Source organism: Panthera tigris, chromosome A1, assembly GCF_018350195.1.
Source record: "Panthera tigris isolate Pti1 chromosome A1, P.tigris_Pti1_mat1.1, whole genome shotgun sequence".
Lineage (NCBI taxonomy): Eukaryota > Metazoa > Chordata > Mammalia > Carnivora > Felidae > Panthera > Panthera tigris.
In genome coordinates, this window is record NC_056660.1 from 89478553 (window position 1) to 89487862 (window position 9310).

The window sequence follows — 9310 nt, forward strand, 5'->3', positions numbered from 1 at the left end:
TAATTCTGCTTTATTGCTTGTTCTGAAATGTGAGTTTGTTCCAGTGTGATTGATATATTAGGGAATTTAAGCGTAACGCAAAATTCTCATTTGCATGCCATTTCTCATCTGCATCTACCGCACTAAACGAAGGTAGAAAACTGCACCCAGCCAAACTGAGCTGAGCAGAAATACACAAAACACACTCATCTTAAACACCCACCCTCCAGACAGTTCTCCATGTGTGTGATACAAGACACACCCACCCACCCACATCTGGTGTTACTAAACATTCCATTTGATTTCAGATAACCTGCCTGCTACCACTTCAAAGTAACAAACAGCAAACATTTTGATGCCCATTTCCACAAGCAAATGAGGTCTTTCTCAATGTAAAGTGCCACATTTACGGGAATATTTAGATACTCCTTAGCCATTTCACATGTGTAAAACTTTGCTACCATTCTCATCAGGTTCCTTTTTCAAAATAAGTCACTAAGTTTTTGAGTGTTGGACTCCAATCTCATTTTCCCCCACAAGGCCTGTAGTTTTTACTGCACAATCTTGCACACCATGGTAGCTTTTGGGAACCTGTATGTTGCTACACAGCAGAATAGGCTACATAAATTAACAGCTAGCTGTATCATGAGCTCAGAGACTTTAATTTCAATGCTCCAATTGCAGTAAATTACTGGAGAGAAAACTCTGCCCTCCTACAAGTTTCACATACATATGGCCTATGTCCCAATAGACTATTAGGAGAGTTGCAATCTTTAAAAGTTGGTGCCTCCCACTTCTGGTGAGCAGAGAGTTGTTTTTTCCAGCTTAAGCTCTACAGTCTGCCTAAGCAGAACTCAAAAAACAAGTTCTCAGTGCCTGAATTTTCAAGTGTACCATTTTATGGGTTTCATTGTTTTGACTGCTTTTAACTTCTTCCAAAACATCCTGACATTTTGATTTTAAATTACCCAGCATTGTAAAGCAATTGGGCAAACCCTCAAGTCCACTATAAAAGGAACTACAGAACACAACAGACACTATATCCAAGTTAAAAAAATTCAGAATCATTAACTCCACAGTACCTAAAATGTGACTTTTTTTATATATAGGGCCTCCACTCAATCCTCCACACTGATGCCAAAGTGGTCTATAAATCACCTTGCTCCCATACTAAAAATATTTTGGTTCCTTCCTTTGCTACAGGATAAAGATATAAACCTCATTTTTAGTTGAGCAAGCATGGTCCTTCAAAATCTAGGCTGGACACACCTTTGCAGGCCACTCTTCCTGTTCCATTAACACCTCACCATTGGGTCTTAGCCCAACTTTTGGCACCTGAATGCACCCACCGTTCCCTTCTGTTTGAAATGACCCCTCTCCCCAGTTTGACAAACACCTATTCTGCTGTTATTTTCTGTAAACTGGCCCCACGCCTTCTGCGAATTTATTCTTTCTTCTATTCTCTCATAGCACTTCATGCGCCTATGATAACTAGAGACTACATGACAAAAACTAGGTAGTGTTCATTTTTGAACTCTCAGGGTCCAATACCGTGTCCAGCACGTTTTATTCCTTGACATCCAACTGAAGTTATCCAGAAAATATAAACTGATGACGGAGAGGTAAGGCCAGAGAAGGGTAAGGTTAAGGCAGCCTACACATGGGTCCTCATTCTGGATACAAACAACCTACTCCTTTTCATTACTTGTTCAAAAACCAAAATATGGTGCATTCCATTGTACTTTAACACGCCAGGCTCTGTGTACAGGAAGTTTACAGTTTAATTTATCAAGTATATCTTAATTTCACATGGTGTTTCCTTAATCACACTTGTTGTAAACTGGCTACCTTTGGAAAGTGAGTAGCAGGCAAGGTGAAAGCAAAAAAAAAAATAAGCCAAAAGTGGAAGCTGAGGATTTGAAAACTGAAATCGGAACCTTTTTCTACATAGCACTGAATTCCATTCACAACAAAAAAACGCAAATAAGTGCTGCAGGCCCACAAATCTAAGTCTTTTCTGCATTAAAATATGTATCCTTACTGAACCTATTTGGACTTTTCCAAAATGATAAGCATTTTAAAAGCATAGCTTCCCAATGAGCAAGCATATAGGAAAGTTAGTGGTCCCTCACCCCTCATGGACCAAAGGCTACGGCTGTGAGTAATGTTGACCATTTATTCCAGTATGCCTTACATATATTATCCCTTTCCAGTGCACTACGATATGAAAAAGGTTTATGCTTCAGGGCACCTGCGTGGTTCAGTTGGTTAAGCATTCAACTCTTGGTTTCAGCTCAGGTCATGATCTCACGGTTAGTGAGTTCAAGCCCCATATCAGGTCCTGCACTGGCAGTGCCTAAGCATGGACCAAAATTCGTATTTATAAACCAGTACAGTAGGCAAATTCCTACAATGCCTTTATTTGCAGTCAGGACCAAGTTCTATAACCAACTTCATTCCTAGTCAAGAGAAAATAGTCTGAAATTTTCCAATAATTGTAGTTTTGATCTACCAAGATTTAAGAAACCTGAATACACCTACAACCAAAACAGGCATTCAAAAGGGCTTCTTCATCTACATCCCACTGATCAAGACACTTCTGAAACTATGCAAAAATCAACTTTCAGAGAGTGAATCTTCCTGAAAATGTCTGTCTTCTAGCCCATCCTTGTTTTCACTACTTCATTAAGTATCTTGTTCACCTGAGAACTGAACAGACACATCTATCCCAAATAACTTCTACCCATTAAAACACCTTCTGCCCTCCCCACCAATTACATCACTCTTTGATGTGCTTTCACACTCACACAAAACCTGGTCCTTTCCCTTTAAAAGTACCTTGGGCAAATCACTTTAACCTTTTTAGGTCTCAGTTTCCACATGTAGCTTTACAAATATTTTGTTTAAAGCAAGGTGACTGGGCCAGATCACTGGTCTAAAAATATTAAGCAATTTTAACTCTAAAAGTCATCCCATTCTGAAGACTGTCATAACCGCTCTGACAGCAATTACAAAAGTCTTCAAAACCTCTTGATCAATGACCATATCAACTCTTAGAGCCAACAACACTGTTTTGAAATAGTAAACCCTAGTGATTGTGAAAAAAAAAAGTGCTAATAGATGCCATTTTATTTGCCACTTGTTCATATTCCCTCTTTTCCTCTCCAAAATTAAATTTCCAGACACAAGAATGCAAGAAATTCCGCACTAACACTAACAATACAATCCACCTAGAAAATGGTAAGTGCAGGAACTCAAATTCAAGCAGATTATTTAAACAACGTCAGCTTAACACAGTGATTCAAAGAAGATCAAGCAAGATGACTATTCACAATGTTGTCATCTGCAGTAACAGTTAAAGAAAAGGTTACAGGTGTTAGCAGACCCTCTGGAGAAGATGAGAAAGGAAAAAGTCAAAAAGTTTACAAAGACAATAACGATTGGTGTTTAAATATAAAAAGGAGGATGAGGTTCGGGGTTACTGGAGAAAACGGCTTCAAGTAATTAATTAGGGCTATCTCCGAGCTCTGAGCAATACTATAAATCTTCAAATCTGGTGCTAAGTGCCTCTTCAACCAGGTCATTGTCACACCTACCCCCTCCCCCCAAATCTGCGTTAAACTGAATTTTAAATACTTTTGGGGTAGAGGGTCAACAGTTGGTTTCCCGCGTTGCGGTAACTGCGAAGTTCCACACTCCACGGCGCACAATCCCACACAGCCACTCCGCCAAAGTTGCCACCCATCCTGGCCAAGAGTCCCCAACACCCACCCGCCTCCTCGGGATGACCAGAGTCGGGGTCCCAGGGCCCGGGCGCCGCTCCCCCGCGCCCTGAGCCCCCCAGTCCCCGCCGTCAATCAACGCCCCCCGCCCCCGGGCTGGGCGCGGGGGCGCGGCCTGGGACCCAGCCCGATCGGAGAAAGGCTTTCCCCCCTAAACAGCCGCCAGCTCAGCCAAGCTACGGGCTCGCTACCCACAAAACTCAAGTTGCCCGCGCTAAGACCCCGCGCGCTTCGGTCTCGGGGGCACGACCGAGCGGGGGCGGTGCGCGACCAGTGCGGGCAGCAGAGCCCGGCCAGGCCTCGGGTCCGTCTCCCTCACCTCTCGGGGTGCTCCGCCTTCCTCCGCCGCTGCCGCCGCCTCCTCCCTGTGAGTGCAGCGGGGTCTGACCTGTGGAACCACCATACCAGTCCCGCCCGCTGCTGCAGCGCCGCCGCCGCCGCTCCTCCGCCGCCTCAGCCGCCGCTCTTTGTTCCCCCTCCGAGCGCCACCGCGTCAGCCGCCCGCCTCAGGCGCCCCGACGGGCCGCCACTATGCCCTCCCGCCCTCTCGGCTCCCGGCCTCGCCCTCCTCGCTGCGCCCACTGCCGCCTTCGCCTCCGCGCCGCCGACGCCGCCGCCACCGACGCCGCCGCCTCCTCCTTCGCGCCCCCCTCGTTTTCATTGAAAGCAAACAAGCATCATGGCGGCGGCCGCCGTCCCCCAGCCAGCGAGCACCCCGACCGCCGCCGCCGCTCCAACATCCCGGCCGCCCATTGGCCGCCGCCGCCGGGCGCGACCATTCGGTGTCCGACGGGGTGGGTCGCTCCCCTCTCGTAGTTTCCCAAGCCCCGCCTTCTCACCCCCCGCGCTGGACAGCGGTGCGCCTGTCCGGCGCGCTCCTAGGCCAGCCCTCCCGCTGCTCTTCCCGCTCTGTTCCGCTCCTTTCCTGCTCGGTCCCTACTCTCTCCTCTCCTTAACGGTCCTCCGTTTTTCCATCTACCCTCCCCACGCCCCCTTTTTTTGTGTGTGTCTCAGGCTGTTCACTTTTGTCTCCTCTCTTCCCTCGTTTTCCTCGATCTCTTTCCCCTTCGTTCTCCTGTCAATCACGTGAAGACATGGACCAGTTCTCAGACTTTGGACTTTAGCCAGTGCCTTGATCTGATTAAAGACGAGACATTAAATCGTGAACAGTCTCACGATTCCTCTTGCCTCACATATGCAGAAAAAAATTAATGGCCCGTTTCGGCCCATTAATGGTCGTTCAGTCCAGCAAGTTAAGGGACAGTTCTGGTGGTGGGATCCCAGCCGGAGTAACTGTCCGAGGCTGCCTTCAAAAATCAAGATATTCTGTTCAGGTGATGATTGAAGATGAGCAGGAAAAGGACTGGGCTAATTGATGATGCTTGCATCAGTGCACGTCGGTTAACTGGCGGTTGGAGCCCCTGTGTTGGAGCCAGGATGTAGAGATGAAACACCCCACCCTGCCCTGAGTAAGCTCAAAGTCTAGGGAAAAGAGAGACACCCAACAAACAAATCCATTAGAGAGGCATGCTCAGGGGCGTGATGTGAGAGACCTACATGGCAAACTAAGATGGGCCACTGGCTCCTTCTTGAAAAATCAACCCCCAAGAAATGTGTGAAATTGATTCCAGGAATTAACAATAGCAACAAAGTGAGACATCCCCACACTGAAGGCTGTCTTGGGCTACAGGACATGGGAAATGGGTGGCAGCTTGCTGCTGGGGCAGAGGAGAACTGGAAGAGCCAGGAAAAGATGGAAGGGCAAAAGCTGTTTGAGTTCCATACTTGCCTCTCCAGCACCTCCGTGGGATTGTCCTTACCTGTCTTCTTCCAAGAATTCAAGCGACAGCCCCATCTTCAAGTGCCAGAGGACACTGGACAGGCAAGGCAGGGCAACAGCAAAGCCCAGCAAGGGTAAGGGATTGATAAAACAAGTGCAGACCTACACTTGCCCATCCCTCCACATCTCCCAGCCTAAGACCACAGAGTACTGGAATTGTGCAGCCTGGCTGAGGAGCTGACATCTATCTGGGTCTCTGCACCCGCCTTGAGTACTGTGCCCTGGCAACCTGTGCTCTAGCCTGGGCAGTGAGGTGCCATTTTTGTAATTGATCTTTCCAGAGGGAGCTACTTTTTACAATTGGCACAGTGGGGATGGAGGAGGGGAGTTCATAACAAAAACCTTAGTGCATGAAACAACTAATTTATGAAATCTCATGATTCCGGTGCCTGGCTAGACAGCTCTACTGGTCTCACTGGGGGTCTCTCATGCCTGCACCTGGGATGGTGGCTAGGGATTGGCTGTCTGCCCCCTTAGAGCACTCCCCCCCCACCCCCAGTGAGACCTCTTATCTCTGTGTAATGTCTCATCCTCCTGCTTTTCTGTGGCCTCTCCCTCCAGCAGGTTATCTTGAATGTCCTACTTGGCAACCCAGGGCTCCACAAGGGAGGAAGGGGAAGCTGGCAGGCCTTCTAAGGAATATCACTCTCTCTATTCTATTGGTTAAAGCAGTCACATGCCCAGTCCAGATTCAAGAAGGGAAGACATAAGCAAGGCAGGAGCTGCATGTACATACAGGGAAGATGGGCTTATTTGATGCCATCTCGGGGGACTACCACAGAGAGAGTACCAATGGTGGTCCCTTGCCTGAGAACCTCCCTCCTGGGTTTTTTTTTTTTAAAGTTTATTTATTTATTTTGAGAGGGGAGGGGCAGAGAGAGGTAGAGCAAGAATCCCAAGCAGGCACCACACTGTCAGAGCAGAGCCCGATGTGGGGCTTGAACCCACCAACCATGAGATCATGACCTGAGCCAAAACCAAGAGTTGGATGCTTAACCCACTGAGCCACCTAGGTGCCCACGTCCTGTTCTTTCTGAAGAGAAACCCACCAAATGCCTCACCTTTCCAGTTCCAGATCAAAGAGACCCATGTATTAGGCAGGACCTCCTGCTGCAAGTTGTAAAACCCCAACCCAAGTAGAAAGACTTCTGCATAAAGACTTTCTTTATGCAGAAAGAGGTCATTTATGGATTCAGGTGTCATGTAACTGAAAAGTTCGGGCATCATAAGATGTCACCAAGAATTGATCTCATTCCCCCACCCTCCACTCTGTACCTCCACACCAGGGTCCTCACACAGGCTTTGTGACCAGGTAGGGAAGATGGCCACTAGCATCTGCTTCTACCAGATTCTACCAGTTTCTCCACTTGGATAGAGTACCTCTTTCCTAATCATTCCAGCAAAAAGCCCAGGACAGGCTCTCACTGACCTAGCCTAAGCCCCATCTCTAACCCTGGTCAGCCCCATGTGAACTAGATGTATTGAGAGTGAGGAAGGGATTCCTCAGGAAGAGCTGGGGACAGCCAGAGAATGGGAGCAGATTCTATCTCATCCCTCTGGGAAGGCCTTCTTGGTAGAGCTAGTCATTCTCCTCAGACCCCCCTCCATCTTTGCCTCTATAAGGGCACTTAACAGATGACGCTGTTATCTCCCCTGCCAGGCTCTGAGCTGCTCACGTGAGTCTAACTCATGTTGCCTCCATGCCACCAACTGGGGTTGCTTTTGAGTCTTTCCAACCTGCAGGCTTTCCCACTTTCTTCCTCTATTAGGAGAACCTTGCCCCTCAGGTCCAGGCATGTAACTGACGCAGGACCAATCTGGGATTGATTTGTGGACACAGGAACAGAATTCTGGCTCCATTGGGATGCTAAGCTAGGACAGTATGAATTGGTGTCAGTCAGTGGAGAGATGACACAGTGATGAACAGAGATTGTCTTGGTGACATAGAATCTTGGTGCTGGGCGCCAAGGTCCCAGTTTCAGTAGTTTCTCCTTTTAGCCTGTGACCTATCTCAGGTACATGTCCAATCAATGCATTTTCTGCTCAAAGAGTTGGGCTTCTGTCACTTGCAAACAAAATACTTATAATGTGATGCTCACTAAATGTATTGGATAATGGGTGGGTGGATGAATAAGGAAGACAAACAACTGAGTGCTGGCCATGATCACCAATGTTGGTGTGGTGTCTATTTCTCACACATGCCTGGAGCATTGGAATTCAAACTCAGGGTCAATTTTGGATGTGGACCATAACTTGATGGGTCCAGCAGCTGGAGTTGTCAGGGTCCCCAGAAATGAGCAGTGTTGATCAGACTGACTCCAATAACTAAAATCCACAGGAGACTTCCAAATGAAGCAGGTTCATTTGCACGATAAGCCCCAACCACTGTGTGACCAGAGTGCTTGCAGTGGAAAATCCATGCACCTTCAGCCTGTAAACACAAAGTCATATGAGAGGTTGCTGCATGAGCCTGAAATATGGACCCTGGCCACTCAGCTTCAATAGTCTGATGCCTTCTCTCAGGGTGGAGACTTGCTAGCTAGGGACCAGAACTGATGACCAAGATCCCTCATCCCCACTCAGTGCCAAAAACATGGATACACCCTGCTCATCTTCTCTGGGCTCGAAGCCTCCAGACCACAGTTTTCTTCACATAGGACATAATACAATAGATGAAGTTTCAGATCCCAGTCATATCTCCCTATAATGTCCTTTGTCCATTGTTTTAGCCTGAGATTGATTGAAAAATCTAACTTAAACAGCTTTAAGATAAGAAAGGAATTAGCTGGCCCAAATAGCTTTAAAGGGTGAGGAAATAATACACCAGCTTCAGGTGTGGCTTGATCTGGGGGCTAATTTCATTCTCAGCTCTGCTCACCTCCATGTTGATTTCATCATCAGAGGCCATGGGTGCCAGCTTCTACCAAGTTCAAAGCCAGTGGGGAGAGCTTTCCTCAACAGATGAACAGACATCCTGGGCCTGACTCTCATTTCCATCCCTGAACCAAATGCCACATTCAGGGCAATGTCCTACCCTGGTCAAGAAGAAGCCACACACCCACTCTTGGACCTGGATTGTCTTCAACCTCACTCAAAACTGATGATTTTTTTGCTGGAGGAAAGAGGACTAGATGTAGAAAGGCAGAAAGAAGCAGAGGTCCAAGGTCTCTCTATCAAGCCTTGAGCTGCGCACACTCATACACCCTGTCAGCTGCTTCTCCAGGAATCCATCTAGTCCTGATTTCACTCCCAGTGCACAGAGTTAGAAGGTTCCTTGATGCCTCAGAACGTGGGAGGCAGAGGGGGTTCTCCCATTTCAGAACTCAGATTCTCTCCCTGAAGGCTCACCTTAGAGATATAATGGGAACAGGGAAAAGCTGCAAATCCATTTCTGGTTTTAAGTGCATGTGATTTTTTTTTTTTTTCTAAGATCAACCCACCCTTTTCCTTGTAAAAGTAATTTGTGGTCATAGTTTAAAAAATGGTTGAAATCAAACAGCAGAAAGGCATGAAGAAGAAAGTGGATATCTCCTCTCTGTCTAATCCCAGCCACACTCCCTAAAAATGTGAATTGATTATGATGCTTTGGCCTTAAATAACAAAGTAAACAAACAAGCATACACAAACACCTTCAAATACGCTTACTGGATGAAGTACTTACTCCCAAGACTGAAAATCCAAATGTAGGGCAGCCATTAGGGGTGTTTGA

At 47.2% G+C, this 9310-nt stretch overlaps 1 protein-coding gene across 1 annotated transcript in view; it reads right to left on the reverse strand.

Moving 5' to 3' along the window:
• The window catches only part of CNOT6 (CCR4-NOT transcription complex subunit 6), a 77142-nt gene extending 72662 nt beyond the window's left edge, over positions 1 to 4480 (reverse strand). The window contains exon 1 of the mRNA XM_042981857.1: positions 4081 to 4480. The gene's annotated coding sequence lies outside the window, so the exon portion shown is untranslated. The remainder of the gene's footprint in view (positions 1 to 4080) is intronic.
• Between the last annotated feature and the right edge of the window lie 4830 nt (positions 4481 to 9310).